General features: G+C 44.3%; 1 protein-coding gene across 1 annotated transcript in view; it reads left to right on the forward strand.

Annotated features, from left to right (window-relative positions):
* Nucleotides 1–17,540, forward strand: part of Dst (dystonin) — a 348,777-nt gene that overhangs the window by 19,201 nt on the left and 312,036 nt on the right. The gene's annotated exons all lie outside the window — the stretch shown is intronic.

Raw genomic sequence — 17,540 nt, forward strand, 5'->3', positions numbered from 1 at the left:
TCTCATACACAGCCTCATGTCTTTTTTTCCCATATTTGCACATACATACGTTTCTCTTCTATGTCTCCTTTTTTATACCGCGCCTCCACACAGTTACAAATCTCCACGCAGCCGCAGCTAAACATCTCATTGACATATCTCTCGCCAAACAGCACTTTACACAATTCCTTCATACTCTCTCACACACAGGCCTTTACACACTTCCTTTATACAGCTGGTAAACATAGCAGCAGCTCTTTCACTCAGCTCTGTCTGTCTCCCTCTCTCTCTCACACACACACACCTTCTATATCATCCACTCTTTACTCTCCCTCTCACACATTCACTTTCTCACACCTCTTTCCTCCTCCTCCTCTCTCACAATTTTCTCTCTGTCCATTTAACTAACCCTTCATTCATCACATACACACTTCACTCACATTCTCACATTCTACACAGCATTTTTCCCAGCAGCTCCCCAAATAGCTCAACACAGCTTCCCCCTCTCCACCGCCACCATCCTCATTGCCAAACTCTGGACAATTATATGTTACATTTTCAGGCCCTGACACAATCTCTTAGCACATGATAAGTCAAGTAGTTTCTCTTAGGCTAGGGAATGTCACATTGACTAGACAGTGGGTGATGCTTGGCCATGCACGTAGCCTAAATAGTTAGGGTTCCCAGAGAGAAAATGACATTAGAACTCAAGACTTAACAATAACAATTAAATAGCTGAACCTTGAATGGTAGGGAGTACGTGCATAAAGTCCATTGCTGCAGGGAGTTCAGGCTACTAAAGTTGCTTCAAGCACTAACCTTGAATCAGCAAAACACCTGGGGAAATGATCTTCGGTTTGTCTCTGTTTGTCTCTAGGGGCAACCAGATATTCATCTCCAGGAGCAACCAGCCTGTTTTGAATTTGTTCTGGAGTCTAAAATTAGCTGTCTTTGTGACTGAGAATCCTACATTAGTCTGAATAATGTAAAAATATTCTAGTATTATTTCTATTCATCAGAATTATACAGTTAAGCAGAAATCATCTTCCTGACCACCCACAGCTACATGCGTGCCCAATAGATGGAATATTTTCGTGAGATAAACACACAAGCAGTGGGAATACATCCAAAGCTGTTCTTAGGGAAGAAATGAAGTGGCTCCTGAGAGAAATTATAGACAGAAAAGAATTGGTTTACACAGCCAGTAACCACACAGACTGCCTAGTGGGGCTCCCCAACAGAGAGTCATTCGTCTGGTAGGTCGGTCTGCTGAACACTAGTTGCCACCTGCTGTATACTCCCTCGGCAGCTCTCGGCAGGAAATGCTTCTATCTTGGATGTTAGGGTAGTAGTTAATTTATAGTAGTTAATTTTTTTATGTGTGAACTTGGCTCAGCCATGGGCTGACTGGACAATGGTCAGCTCTTCCCAGGGCTGTTTTTATAGGTTTTTGGTTGGTGAAATTAAATTTAAATTGGTAGACTTGTAAGTGCAATTAGTTAGAGGCCTAGAGGGACCAAAAAGAGTAGATGTCTGTATGGGGCTTTTCTTGTTACTGCATTAAAATACCTGACAGAGCAGCTTAAGAAAGGGTCAGAGTCTGCTCGCAGTTTGAGGTTGCAGTTCATTAAGACAGGGAAGGCATGATAACAGGGGCATGAGGCAGCTGGTCATACTGCTCCCACAGTCAGGATGCAGAGAGACATGAAGGCTGCTGCTTAGTAAACATCCCTTTTTATTCAGGTCAGGACTCCAGCGGGATCTTCCCACCTCGGCCTGTTCTAGAAAATCATACATGCCCAGGTGTTTGTTTCCATGGTGATTTTCAGTCCCATCAAATTGACAGTCAGGATCAACCATCATGTCATCCCTTCCTTCACCTTCTGTCCCCACAAGTAGAGGAGAATTCTCAACCTCAGTGCCTTACAGTATCAAGTGGCATTTATAAGTCTTCAAAGAGGAGTAGAAGAAGACACAGGAGATCACCGGAAACCTTTCAGTTAAAAGAAATATTCTAGGAAAAAAAAAATATATTTGGGAGCCATAAAGGGAGAAGAGTGTCAGTTTAAACTGAAGAGTCCTAAATTTCTGTGTAGGAAACTGAAAAGATATGTTGCCAGAATGAAAGCACTTGCTATATACGTGGCAAATACTTTTATTCAAGGTATAGAAGCCTTCTAGAAAGTAAATAAGGGTTATATATAAATTGTAGAAAAATGAGCATAGAGGTTATGAGCAGACAATTAAAAAAAAGTGGCTTTCATAAGTATGAAAGACTTTCCACATTTACTGACAAACAGTTGCCAATTAAGAGGGGTCTTGCTTCCTAGAATGGCAACAGATGATGATTCACACTATTCCATGTTGATGGGATGGAATTAAAAGGGGCTTTCATAGTGGTGATATAAATGTAATCTGTAATATAATTTTATTTTTCTATTACATTTATTTACATGTATTTAGTGTGTACGTATATGCTTGTGAGGGCATGCATGCCACAGCTCGTTTGTGAGGGAGTCGGTTTCACCTTGTGGGTCCCATTGAACCATTTTACCAGCAAACTTTTAATGCCACTGTAATTGCTTCCTGTTCTTGTGATAAAGACCATGATTAAAAGTAACCTGGGGAGGAAAGAGTTTATTCACCTCACACAGCCCAATAAACAGTCCATCATGAGGGGAAGCCAAAGGGGAAACTCAAGCAGGGTAGGAACTGAAGCAGGGACCATGGAGGATGCTACTGGCTGATTTGCTCATTAGGTTCATGGTCAGCTACTTTCTTACACTTTTCAGGGTTGCCTGCTCAGGGATGACACTGCCCACGTGGGCTGGACCTTCCCACATCCATCATTAACCAAGAAAATGCCCCCATAGATTTGCCTGTTGGCCAATTGGATGGAGGCATTTTCCTATTGAGGGTCCCCCTTCCCAGTGACTCCAGCCTGTGCCAAGTTGACAAAGGAAGAAAAAATTAGCATAGGTAAACACACATGCATATATATCTTGCTTCTTTACACTTCATACAATTATTTTTTAAAAGTTAAATTTAAAAAAATCTAAACTATGTCAGTTTTAGTTAGTAATTAAAGTATGGAACAACCACATGTTAGAAAATTATTCAGTTAGAAAGAATATGTGTTTGAAATACTACCAGAATTCTTGCTAAGTCTCTGTAAAATACAGGAAGATGAATATAATCTGTGTTAACTCTAGTGTCTGGTCTGGAAGAATGTTTCTAGAAAGGCACAGCAGAGCCATTCAGACACATTTTTAGTAAAACAAAAAAACAAACAAACACAAGACCTCCAGTTCTAGAAGTACTTCTGATCTTTAATAAGAAAACAACCAAAATCAGAACCTGTGGAGAGTCTGAAAAACAGGAGAAACAGGACCCAGCAGTGGGGGGGGGGGGAGGGGGGAAGAGTCCTCATGGCCAGGAATGCGTTTTGTCTAAGTCAGGCTGATAGATGTTACCAAAAAAAATCACATAGAAATAAGTTCCACTCAAGTTCACCTACTGCGAAAGCCAACCAGAATCCAGGGATGGAGATTGGAAAGTTCATAGTTTCTACCCAGATAGCTGGGAGAGGAACAGGAAGGAGACACTACCTCATCCAAGCCTTAGCCGATGCTCCAGATTCAGCTGCCTGCCCCCAGGGAAGGAGTCAGTCGGGCAAGGTGACTTTCCATGGATGCAGCCTATGCTGTTATCTGTGCAGTGCTCTGTGGGAGTAAGGCAGGACTCGAGGCTCAGAGGGAGAGCAGGATACTGAAAGGGGCTGTGGCCACAACGGGACTGCACAGCATTTGTCACTAACCTTGTTGACCTCTGAGTCCTGGGATCCTGGGTCCTGTCCCCTCTCTTTATTTAGCGTAAGTTATCAGAGGCTTTTAGCTCAAGGCACCCCCCCCCCCCGCCCTGCACACGCGCTTTCTGGTAAGAACACCTACAGAGTAAGCAGATTTTGAAAGAGAATGTACTGCCAGAAAAGCATTTAAGTTTTGAACACAGACCAAATGGACACGTCATCTCAGCAAGGGCCAAAGCTCACTCCCTTAATGTGGTCAGGAGCATCGGGGACTTCTGTTCTGTGCCCAGGGGTGGAGGCTCGGGACTGCAGCGTTTGCCTGGACCTCTGCTCTTTGGTTCCTTCTGAGTCCTCCTGTATAGGCAGCCAGCCTGGGGCTTGAAGCATCTACCCTTGATTCCTGCTGCCTTGCTTTCCTGTGTTACAGCAGTTGATTAGGTTTGGGGTTTGAGGTCCTACGTGGGGCTCCAGCACCCAGTGTCAGTAGCACTGATCAACTTCATCCCATTGGTAGAGATACTGGTGTTCAAAATGTTTAACAACCAGTAGTTGTTGACATACGGAGTGATTACTTTTAGTTGCTAGGTCTGGGTCAGTTTGTAGAGCACTGGGGAGCAGGATGCCACAGGACGGCACGCAGGGGTCTTGGGACTTCATCTCATTATTACTGCCCAGGTATATTTGATATGGGGATGCCCTTGGTAACTGTGCAGACCCAGGGACCCCTGGGTGCAGCAGACTTGGCTGGGTGGCTTTCCCCTCTCCCTCTCATCTGTTTCCTGCTTGGGTTTCTGCTGTCCTGCCCACAGGTGGCTGCACCTGCTTAAGCTGTGATTCAGGCTGGTTCTGTAGAAACTTCTTTCAGAAGTAGTTCCTTAGACCCTCAAGATGAAGCTACTGATAACACTGTAGGTGTAAGACTGCTTGCCCACACCCCCCCCCACGCACTTTATCAGTTTTTGTCTGTTTCAGCTTTTTCTTTGATCTCCTTCTCTTAATCCATCGTCCTCTCCTATATTTGGGGTTGTTTCTTATGCACTGCCTTAGAACTTATTTTCTGTGTCTTCAAAACTCTAAGTTTATAGTGGCCACCGGAAAAGCCGCAGGGGTTGCCACTGAGCCGCTCCAGGCACTTAGGGCCTTACTAGGACTTGAGTTTTCTAAGCCCCCTCCTGCTCTTCTGTCCCCTCCCCCACCTCTCTGCTGACTTCCCTCCGGGGCTTCTCCCATGATCCCTTTTATCTCTGATAATACCTTTCTGCATGGCCTTCTTGCTTGTGATGCCTGGCCATTGTGCCCTTTTCTAAGTGCCGTCTATCATACATAGTTACAGCTCGCCTTAGAAATACTGCTCTTTGGCTCCTTGGAGTTTAAGAGTTGGGAGGTTGTAAACCCTGCATAAAATATGTTTTGTTTTGTTTTTTTTTTTTTACATACACATTTTACCATTGTGACTTTTTATTTGTAGACAAGGGATTGTTGTCTGGGAGTGTTTAAATCTGCAGAGGGCCTCGTGCAGACAGGTTGCGCTCACATTCATCTGTAATTACAAAGGCTGGGTTATGATTTGCTTGTGGCAGGGCTATTTATAGAGCCTGTCATTGCGCATGGCTGTCTGGGCCCGAGGCTGTGAGACCTAGCTGCTGCCAGAGCAGATTGTACCGAGTCTGTAGGCAGTTTTCCCTCCTCACTATATTCAGTTCTGCATAGCATCTTATCATGCTTCTAGAATTCTCATCTGTGACCCACTTGGCTATTCCATATGGCTACAGTTTCTGCGGCATATTGGGACCAGTTTGAGATGTATTTTGGCCAGCGTTGAGCGGTTATTCTCTTACTTTCACTCTTTCTTTTTTTCTTTTTTGAAATAGGCTCTTCCTAAATATAGCCCTGGGTGGCCTTGAACTCACACTCCTCCTGGCCCAGACTCCTGAGTACAGCAGGCATGCATTACCTCATTCAGCTTGTTCTTTTGTTTTTTGAGACAGGGTTTCTCTTTACAGCCCTGGTCATCCTGGAACTCACGCTGTATACCAGGCTGGCTTCAAACTCAGTGATCTACCTGCCTCTGCGTCCTGAGTGTTGCATTAAAGGTGTACATCACCACCGCCCAGCTGAGAATGTTCTTATTCTTTGTATTAATGGATTTGCTGTCCTTGCAAAAGCGGTTGGTTACTGATTCTTTGTGTCGTTGACTATTAGATAAGGTTCCTAAGGAACTTAGACTTCGCATGTCTTGGGGCAGCTTCCAGAGAGTGCCCCCGAGGAGCCCCTTAAGAGAGTGAGAGAGAAGTTGAGTTATGGTCCATTTGCAAGAACACTCACTGGTCTCATGGAAAATATCAGAGCAAGCTGTCCTGCCCTCCATTGACTGGCATTGGTCTGACCTGGGCGGGGTGAAGGCAGGATGAAGGGTGTGGTATCAGCACACTTGCTAGCAGTAGGGCTGAAGGACTTTCCCAGGTAGAGTTTTAGCCACTGGGGAAATGAGTGTGTGAGGAATGGGAATCTGGGTCGAAAGCTACTCCTGCCGTTTAGTTTCTACTCCACTTTTTACTTTGGTAGCGATACAATATTAGTGTCATATTCAAAAGTCTTTTAGAGGCCAAACATACTTTCTTTTAGGGCTCATTTTAATTTAAAAACAAAACATAGCACAGAATTGATGAATTTAAGCTAAAAACAGCATAGTTTAGTTTCAGCACACTAAGCCGTAATGGGATTTCTACCTAGAAAAATTCCCCGTCTTTCAGTGGCTAATGGATTTTGACCTAACCAAAGCAGACCAATGATTAAAACCTGTTAAATGCGCCAGTGTTGGTCAATCTGAGGGAACATTTTTCTTCTCCTCAGTATTATAGTCTAAGTATAAAAATTCACCTGGGAATAGGTGTAATCATTTTTAGGAAAGCCATGCAAATGCATTTTTGGTAGTATCATCTATGTGTTTGGAGAAAACATCATAACAGATGCTGTTTAATCTGCCTGTGAAACTACAAACAGATGGAGCAGACATGGCTGCCAGAGGAAGATTTCACTGACCTTATATTTCACAGACTGGAAAATAGATTAGCAGACCAAAACACCAAGACAGAATTACTTTTCAGTTGTTTATGGTAGAAGCTCTCAGAGCCCTTCAAGATAGATTCTGGAAGAGCAGGGATTAGCAACATCTGGCCCAGTCAAGGGCCAGATAGCAGGTATTTCTGATTTTACAGGCCATTGCATTTACACAGTATTGGTTTTAAGCAAAGAAGCCATAGATAATATGCAAATGGATACATATGGCCACATTCCAATGTAAATTTTCAACAACATGACATAAGACAGATGTAGCTGGAGAACCAGAGCCTGTTGATCTCTGTTTGAGAGCCTGCCTAGGTCAGGCTGCCACAGCTTCAGTACTGAATCAGACACTCTTAGTGTCGAGCAAAATGCTGAGTATTTCCATACCTGTAAAAATGGGAACCAAAATAGCATTCATCTCTTAGGTAATGATATCGACAAAAAAAAATAACGTGAGATAATTCATGCACAGTGTTTGGCCCTTTGGAGATGCTGTAGAGCTAGACGGTGCATTGTTACTGGAAGTGTGGAGAGAATTGAGTGTAACTAAAAGCTGAACAGTGCTAGAGAAATGTTAGAGAAGTACAACTCAAATTACATTCAGCTGTGTAATGAGTTGTAAAAGTGTAGTTTGCTTTGTCTTAATTTTGTTTGGTGCCCTAAGAGTCGTGGTCAGAAGGCTCACGTTGTTTGGAAGAGCAGCTGGACTCCTGTGTGGGACTTGTCCCGGAGTTCAGTAGTACCCTGCTTTTGTGTAATGTCTATGTTATATCCTTCTTGATATAAGGCCTCAGTTTGTTGTTGTCTTTTTTTCTTTTTCTTTTCTTTCAAATTTAGGTGATGGCTCTGTAACTGAGCTCTACTGAGTAAATGTGAGAAAAAAATATATATACACACCCACACACATATATGTATATATATAATTTATAATCCTGTTCCTCCAAACCATCCTTCCTTAATCCTAGCTCTTTCTTATAAATCAGCAAGGTGGAAAGGTCATTGAGGACCTAAAGAATCACAGATGGGAGAAGCGTGGTGAATGTGAAGTTAAATATAAATTACTTGAAATTTAAATGACACTCCTAGGCCTGGCTTCTGGGCGAGTCCACCCAGAACCAAGCCACGCCCCCTCACACATCATCCCTGTATTCCCAGGCTTAGCTGTGGCTGTACACTTAAAGCAGCGGTGGTCTGGCTGAAGCACCAGCATTCGCTAGTGTGTCTCCCAGAAGCAAGGCCGCCTGCAGCGTCTTCATAGTCCCTAAACCTGGCTCTGGTCACACAGCTTCTGCACTGACCCAGCCTGAGGCAGTCTAGAATCCCACATCAGACACACAACGGAGGAAAGACGTGAAGAAAGACGCCTAGACTATATCCTAAAAACACGAACAATATGAAAGGCTGTGATAGTATGCCAGCCCAACCCACTAGTCCTATTAAAAGGTTCTTTGACGAGAATTAACTGTGAAGCTCAGGACACAGAATTTAGGAGAACAGTGCTAAACTTCATCACGGGAGTCAAAGGGAAACAAAAATACCTCAGCCTCGTACAAGACACATAGGCAGCCGAAGGGAATGACGCAAGCAAGTTGGGATTAAAGAGGCGGAATTATTGAAGATCAGTCAAGTTGTGCTAAAGAGGGAATTGAAAAGCTCAATAGGCCAGTTAGAAAACTCCAGGAAAGCTGCAGTGATTGTGAATGAAAATGTTCTCTATGGGCTCAGATGTTTGCAAGCTTGGTAGTGTTTGAGGAAGGTTGGGAGGTATGGACTTGTTTGAGGAAGCATGTCAGTAGAGTTAGGCTTTGAGAGTTAGATGATTCCACACTGCTTCCAGTTGGTTCTCTCTGATTCATGCTTAGTGAGTCAAGATGTGCGGTATCAGCTTTCTGTTCTTGCCACCACGCCTACTTCTTGTTGCCACAGCCTCTTTTCAGCACCATGGACTTATCCCTCTAGAACCATAAACTCAAAATCCAGCGTGGGTAGCGGGTTCCATCTCTAACTTGCCCTGGTCATGTGTTACCATAATAACAGAAAAGTGGCTAATATAAAAGCCTTATATCTAGAATGGATCAAACAGAAGCTGAATATCAGAACATAAAGATGAAGTCCACACTCTCCACCCCCGAAAAGTATAGCGCTCCGAGCACTCGTTAGAGCAACAAGAAAAGAGAATGACACTCAAAGGATATGGATAGGAAAAGAAAATGTCAAATTACCACCGTTTGCAGATAATCCAGTACTATACATAACAGATTCCAGAAATTGGCTATAAATGATCAACAATGAAAGTTTCAAATTGCTATAGAAAGAGATTGAGGCAACCACTAGAAGATGGAAAGATACCCCATGCTTATGGATTGGTAGAATTAACATTGTGAAAAAGACCTGCCGGAAATGATTTATAGATTCAGTGCAATTCCAACCATAATTTCCAGGATATTTTTCATGGAAATAGAAAAAAAAAAAAACCTAAAAAACATATGATGGTGCCACCAAATACCCTGGATAGTGAAGCAATCCTGAGTATAAAGAACAGTGCTGGAGGAATTAGCATAGCAGATTTCAAACTATACTGTAAAGCCATAGTAATAAAAACAGCATGGTATTAACACAAACACAGGCCTGTAAGTCAGTGGAACAACCTAAAAGAAGCAAGCATGACTACATGTAATTATATCCATCTGTTAACACGATGCGATGCCAAAATCATGCACCGGACAAGAGGCAGCATCTTCAGTGGTGCTGGGGAAGCTGAATACCCACATGTAGAAGATTAAATTAGATCCATGTTTATTACTATGCACATACTAGATTACCTTGCTCAGACACAAGGGGAGGAGCTTGACCATGCCACAGCTTGATGTGCCTGTCCCTTTCTGAATGGAGATGGAGGAGGAGTGGGGGGGGGTAGGTGGATGTGGGGGGGGATGGGAGGAGAGGAGGGAGAGGAAGCTGTGGTCAGTAAAATAAATGAAAAAAATGTTATTTAAATAAAGAAAACGTGATCTGAGGAGAAGTGGTTGCATTTTGAAGAGTCTGATTTAGAATTTGCTGGGGCAAAAGACCTCGCAGTATTTATTACGGATCTTCTGGAAACTTGAAGCATGGTGTGACCTCATTGTAACAATGCTATTTTGTAAACAGGAATAGAAAATGGAAATAGAAATAGAAAACTTACCTGACAGTGACTGGAAAATTACAGAATTTGCACAAAAATTTGGGAGTAAACTTAACCCTCATGTGGACTAGACAGGTGAGCCAGGAGGGAAATGGGATTGTTTTCTGAGTGTAGCCTGTGATCCCTGCCACAGCCCATCTTACATTTATCATTTCAAAGCACTTCGTGTCTCTAGAGGAGATGCAGTATCTCAAGAAACTCCAAACCCAGAAGTCTCCTTTTTGTACTTTAGTTTTTACATCTTCAGCTGTGTAGTCTATGCCTTGTGACTCAGGTGGTTTCAGGGTGTTTTGCATGAGTGATTTGATAGAACTCTAAGAGCTGAGCTGGGTTCTGGATGCACAGAAGTATGTTTCACACAACCGTAAATGCACAGCTGTACTGGAGTCACGAGAGGCCGTGGGCAGAAGCCATCAAGCCTGGACCAGCCACTGCTGGATTTTTGCTCTTTTCACCTGCAGTCTCTGTGATGATGTCTTCATCCTCTGCAAGGCCACACAGCCTTTGCCAGTCCTGTAGTGTTGTTACTGTGAGCTTGCTCTGCAGGCCTTCGGGATTGCAATCCCCTGGCAGCTTGTTCAAAATACAGACTCCCAGGCCCCAGGATTTCTCCATCAAACTCTCAAAGGAGGGGGCTCTGATGGATATCTTACTTTTGCTTCCTGTTGTTGTAATGAAATACCCTTTCCAGAAGCAGTTTAAGAAAGAAAGAGTTTACTTGGCTCCAGGTTACAGTTCATTGTGGGGAAGAGCTTGAAGCAGTTAGTAACTCAGTGTTCACAAGGAAAAGCAGGGAGCAGTGAATTAATGCGCACGTGCTAGCTAGCACCCAGTGTGTCCTCTCTAATCTTGTACAACCCAGGATCCCCGGCCAAGGTTGGCGCCACCTTTCGGGTGTGGGTCTTCCCACCACAGTTAAGCTGATAAAGACAATCTTCCACAGACCTGCACTGAAGGTTTTTATTTACAGATAACAATTTGACTTGAACCAGAAGCAATTACGAATATATGGTAGAATTCGTAGTCAAGTCTCTGCTTAAATCAGATAAAAAACTAGGCAGCCCCATAAGGTCTTTAGTTACCAGGACTACTGAATTCTTAATTTTTTTTTCAGTCTTTATGTGCTCCTGTTTAATATTCCAAGGTCACACACAGGAGATTTAAACCATTGAGGTTAGCCAAGAGCCATCCTGGGAGCTGTATCAAGTTATTAACAGGCCGGCTGTAGGTACTGTGTAGCACCTTACTGTAGTTGTGTATTGAGATTCCACTAACCATGAAGACATCACAGACATCATAGTAGTTATTACCTGTTAGGTGACTCTCACAAGAGCAGCGTGTTTTCAGGAGCTGGAGGGATGGTGTGTGGGTTACAAGCTTGTCCTGCTCTTCCAGAGGACCCCCAAGGGTTCTAGCACTGAAGTCAGCTGGCTCACAATCACCTGCAAGTCCTGTGCCAGGGTCTATGATAGCCTGTCCTGGTCTCCTCAGGCACTACATTCACGTGCACAATTACACACAGAATAATAATAATAATCATCTATGTTTTAAAAAGTGCTTTCAAGGATGTAGGCAAATCGCAACCCTGTGTTGTTTTGAGGTGCAGAGTCATAGAGTAGCTATGGCAAACAATATGGAACAAATGATTCTCAAACAATGAAAATAGAATCATTATATGATCCCATGATCCTACTACTGGTTATTTATCCAACAGAATTGAATGAAGATCGTGAAGAGATATCTGCTCCCTCATATTTCTTACACATTTCTTAAAGTGGATAAGATATAGAAATAACTGAGGGTTGGCGTTGGTGGCGCACACCTTTAATCCCAGCACTTGGGAGGCAGAGGCAGGTGGATGTCAGTGAGTTCGAGGCCAGCCTGGTCTAAAGAGTAAATTCCAGGACAGGCTCCAAAGCAATACAGAGAAACCCTGTCTGGGTCGGGTAGGGGGGCAGAAGGAAGGAAGGAAGGAAGGACGGATGAACCAACTTACCTACTTAATGTCAGTCACCTTAGGAATGAATAAAAACGCAGCATATAGATACAGCGGACTATTATGAGGTTAAAAGAAGAAATCCATATGGCATATCAAACATGGATGAATGTTGAGGACATTATGCTAACTGTAGTAATGTAGTCACAGAAAGGTGAGTACTGCAAATTCCATTTAGTCATGAAGAACCTGCAAGATTGAAGTCTAGATTCAAAGAATGAAATAAAGGCTAACAGAGCCCAGAGAAGCTGGATATAGAGTAGAGACCTTCTGTCCAATAGTATACCCACGTTAACAATACTCTATTGTGTGCTTACTTAAAGTCTGAGAGAGTTTATCTCATGTTCAGTCTTTTTCCCTAGAACACACAACCCCACATACATCCTCACTGAAGACTGTGTCTTGAGAAGTTGTTACCCAGAAAGTGTCAATAAATTGGAAAGGCCTTAAAAACAGCAGAAGTCCCCCACAGAGTATTCTAGTTTGCTTCAACAACAACAACAACAACAAAAATGGATCAGAAGCAACTTGGGGGATGCTGGCTTATAGGCTTATAGGTTATAGTCTGCCATCAAGAGGAGACAGTGTCTGAGCTGGAGGCAGGAGCTGAAGCAGAGGGACAGAGGGGAGCTACTTTCTGGCTTGCTTTCCCTGGCTTGCGCAGTTTGCTTTCTTATCTTGCCCACGACCACCTACCTGTCCAGGGATGTACCCTAACACATCAATTAGTAGTGAAGAGAGAAAATCCCCCCTCGGACATACCCACAGACCGGTGTGATGGAAGCAATCCCTCAGTTGAGATACCCTTCCCCACATCTGTCTAGATTTGTATCAAGGTGCCAAAACACCCAACACAGACATCGTTGTTACCAGAGAACAGGAAACGACCCCCATGCTTGAGTGAGGTGGCCTAAGGGTAGGGAGCCTCCCCTCAAACCTTCCATAGCACGAGTACAACGGTGAAAGAAGCCGGTCATAGCGCGGGGAGGCGAGCGTGGGCAAGCAGGGGTGCAGCTTCTGGTGTCTTTATCCCTGGGGGTCTTTATTGAGGTGGTCGTGAAGTCTGCCCGGTGACAGGAGCAGTGTGTGGAAATTGCACTCTGCCCCCTGCGGCCAACAGAAGAATAATGAGCTGCATTCTATTACTCCTTCCTGTACTGTCCCGGGAACGCATGCTCTGTGACCCCAGACTCAGGGTGGGTAGCCGAGGTGGAGAGAGACGATCATAGCTCTCATTTTCTTGGTTTCTTTCGATAGCTTTCTCTGTTGCCCTAGCTGTCCTGGGACTTGCGGTGTAGACCAGGCTGGCTTGGAACTACAGAGGTCTGCCTGGCTCTATCTCCTGAGTGCTGGGATTAAAAGCTCATAGGGGTTTGCTGTTGTTGTTGTTTTCTTTTTCTTTTATGCTCCATGCAATACATTGTGATCATATTTCCCCCTCCCCCAAAACCCCAGCTCCTCCCTCACCTCCCTACCCACCCAACTCCATATTCTTTCTCCCTTTTAAAACAAAGCATGCAGTGCAAGTGTTTGAGCGTGCACACACACACACTCTCTCACACACACACACTCACTCACACTCAGACACACTCACACACACTCATACTCACACTCACACACACACTCACACACACACTCACACACACTCACACTCACACACACTCACACTCACACACACACTCACACACTCACACTCACACACACACTCACACACACTCATACTCACACTCACACACTCACACTCACACACACACAGTGGAGTCTGATTTGGCCATTTATAACTTCTGATGGGGACTTTACCTTCTGATTTTTTAGCCTCGTGGTAGAGCTGCGTAGCTCACTGCACTTAACTGTCATCCTTTAGCCCTGTGCCTTTTGCTAGTTTGGGGCCAGGAAGGGATGGCTAACTGTATTTGTCATCACCAGTTCATAGGTTAGCTTTGTGGCCAAGCTTCTCTTTTGGTTCATTTTAACTCAGCACTAACAGGCAGTTTAAGGGTTCCTTGATGAAATGTTAGTGTGCGAAAGTACTAAACAGCCCCTTGGGAACCTTCCATCCCTCCCAATCCCCTAACTCTCTGCCTACTCAGTGACATAGGCAAGGTCAAATGAATAGCGAGGAAAAGATTGTATCCCTTTAAATGTTAACAGCAAAGAGATCTTAGAGCACCACCTGCTGCCTTAAAATAAAATTTCCTTCTGTTGGGTCATGGCTTATGTTTCATAATGTGTATATCACAAAAGGTGAACCTGTGCAGTGACTCAGGGAAATAAAGCTGACTACTGGGTGATGGTTTTGTGTTTATAGCATTGGCCATCATGGCTCTGAACTGCATGAAATTTGCTGGCGGAAGAGCCGGAAAGTACGTGACACAGTAATAGTGATGTTAGGTAATTACTATTTCTGTGGTATGTACCCTATGTGAGCTTCCTTCTAAGACACAACCCACGATTCCCTGTGAGTTTGTATCATGTACTCTCCGCAGATACAAACACAAAGACAACATTCGGTAGGCATCACAGGCTGCGTAACAGGACTTGCAGCTGTGCACCCCGGTTAGGCTCACCCCGCAATCAGTGCCTCTTGTGTCTTCAGCAAGACACTCCGGCAGTGTCATTTTCGTTTCACACCTGTCTGTGGTCAAGAATTTACACTATTCATACCAGTAACATGGAGAATTCATAGCCGACACGTCCATCTTGTTGCATGCCAAACACTCTTCTAAGTGCTTTGCATAGGGAAGTCATTTTCACCTCTGCAAACCTATGGAGTGTTTAATCTTAACGCTCATTTTACAGGCAAGGAAATAGTCAAGTGAGTAGCCAAGAGCACACAACTAGGGAATGACAGAAGCCATGTGCAATGGACCTGGATAGTCCGGATGTAAAATCTGTGTGCTATACTCCAATGCTTGGAAAATTTGATTCTAAAATAATGCAATTATGTTCAGAGAGAATACAGTTTACAGAGATGGGCATGGCAGAGCTAAGTTCTGTTACGAACATGTTTTCCCACCGGCCTGGTCCCTGCTAGCTAAGCCGTTAAAGCATGGGGTTCTTAATCTCAGGGTCGTGGGTTCGTGCCCCACGTTGGGCGCCATTTTGTTACGAACATGTTTTCCCACTAGCCTGGTCCCAGTGCTGCGCCAGCCCCAAATAACACACAGAGACACTGTATTAGATATAATGCTGTTGGCCTGCTACTTATTGGCTAGTTCTGTCTTAGATATTAACCCATTTCTATTAATCTGAGTATTTCCACGTGGTCTTTTCTTACTGGAGAGAGGGCCTGGCATTCTTTTCTCTTGGTCCTACATTTTGAATCTCCTCCCTACTACTTCCCGCATCCTCCCTGTCTCCTAGTCCCGCCTATCTTGCTTTCCTATTGGCCAACAGTGCTTTATTCATTAACCAATAAGAGAAACATATATACAGGATAACATCTCCCATCAAAGTTCAATTAAAAAACAAAACAAACAAACAAAAAACTGCACTGGTTGGATGAATGGTTAGGAGAAGATGACTTTACATGATTTCTACTTTTGGCATCAGAAGCAATTCTGTGAGCTGGCAAGACGGCTCAGGGCATAAAGGTGTTTGTCACCAGACCTGACAAGTGGAGTTCAGTCCTGGACCCATGTGGTGGAGGGAGAGCCAGCTTACGCAGTTATCCTCGGCCTCTATGGGTACACCATGGTGCGTGCCTGTGCATTCGTGCGCCCATGCACACTCGTGCACACACACATACACCCACCACCACCACCAACAACAACAGAAACCCAGATAAACATCCAAAATCTTTCTTATCTTGAGCAGTCTTGGTTGTTCTAGAATGGGTAGAGGGAGGTGGAGTGGGTGGATTCTCGTTCTTCAGAATGTCTGCGGAATTACACTCTTTGTGTGTGTGTGTGTGTGTGTGTGTGTGTGTGTGTGAGAGAGAGAGAGAGAGAGAGAGAAAGAGAGAGAGAGAATTTAAGAGAATCCTAGGCAATGTTTACCTCCTTCTAAGTGTTTCTAGAATTTATAGGCTACTGAGGAGTATTAGTAATAATGGGAACGCTTATTCCTCATAAGAAGAGAATCTCCATTTTTACCAAGTCAACATTCGATCCCCTCCATTACTGTAGAAGATAGCAGTGATATTAATGCCACCTAGTGGTTAGAGTAAACCGTGGTTCCTTAGTCTGCCAATCACAAAGATTATCCCCAGTGAGACTAATTCAGAGGCAGAAAAGAGAGAGAGTGCTTGGAGTCTTCATGTGCTTGGTTGCCTGACGGCCATTTCTTTCGAGTGACCCAGCCTCTGCTTTAAGCGTGGTTTGCAGGTGACCCCAGCCCCCTGTCCCCAGTCTTCCCCAGCAGCTGCTGTAATACCTCCCGGGTTGTGTGGGGGCTGCAGAGATCTTCTGGAACTATTCTGAGTTGAAGAGGACTAGCTGAGCTGTCACATAGGGGCAGGGTGGGGGCAGGCTACTGTGAGAAGAGCAGTCTAGACAGTGATGTCTGGTTTGAAAATCTGTTTGCAGTTCCTCCTTGTTCATTTCTGTGACCTGGAGGTGACTTTGTGAGTCCTCCTCTGCTTACCCTCCTCACCCTCACACAGTCTGTCTGTGTACAGGGTCTCCCCGTCAAGTGCCAGCCCATTTCCAGGCTCTTCAGTGACAAGTTCCCTGCACACGCTGGTGTTCCAGGACTCTGCGCATACACGATCAGACCGTTAAATCTTGCCTCTCCTCCTGCTGTTGTTAATCCCCACTCCATAGCCTCTCACGACAATCTCAGGTCTTCTATGACTTCTTCTAAAATTCAGACAAACCACAAACACAGGCCCCCGCTTGGAGCATCTGTTGCTCACCTGTTTATTTTCCATCCATACTTGACTTAACGCTCTCCTGGCTGGCATATCATCAAATAGTATCTGCATTGCTTGTAAACATTTCATGCATGTACCTGCCGTTTTACTTATTCATTCAGCCCTCAGTTCTTTGCCTGCCACCCACTAAACTAAGCCAAATATAGAGCAGTCTCAGCTCCATCCGGCTCCTTCCCCGAGCTCCGCTAACACTGAGAGCGCGGCCCACTTTCGCCTGTGTGTTTGTGAGCGTGTGTAAATTATTTCATTTTTTCGTAAGTTACTTTTTGTTTTCTGCCACGAGAGGACCGGGGCCATCTTTGATACCTTCCAAAGCTATTTTCCTATTGAACTTGATCCTTTGAAGAGTCATGCTTACCTCGAAGAGACAAAGGGCACACCTGACCGTTTTACCCAGCACTGCATTTTTCTGGATCTGCTACTTGGAATTTTTCACACACCCTTCATTTGGAACCTGAAAGTCTTGTGAATGGAATGTAAACACTTCATGGAGTAGGACAGCTGAAGTCAGAAGTACCCCCAACAAAAGTAACTTTAGGGAAGGAAGAGTTTATTTGGCTTACAACTCCCGGTTACAAGCCGTTGTTGTGAAGAATGTCAGGTTGTGAGCTTGAAGCATCTAGTTATGTTCACA

This window comes from Phodopus roborovskii, unplaced genomic scaffold, assembly GCF_943737965.1.
Source record: "Phodopus roborovskii unplaced genomic scaffold, PHOROB, whole genome shotgun sequence".
Taxonomy (NCBI): Eukaryota; Metazoa; Chordata; class Mammalia; order Rodentia; family Cricetidae; genus Phodopus; species Phodopus roborovskii.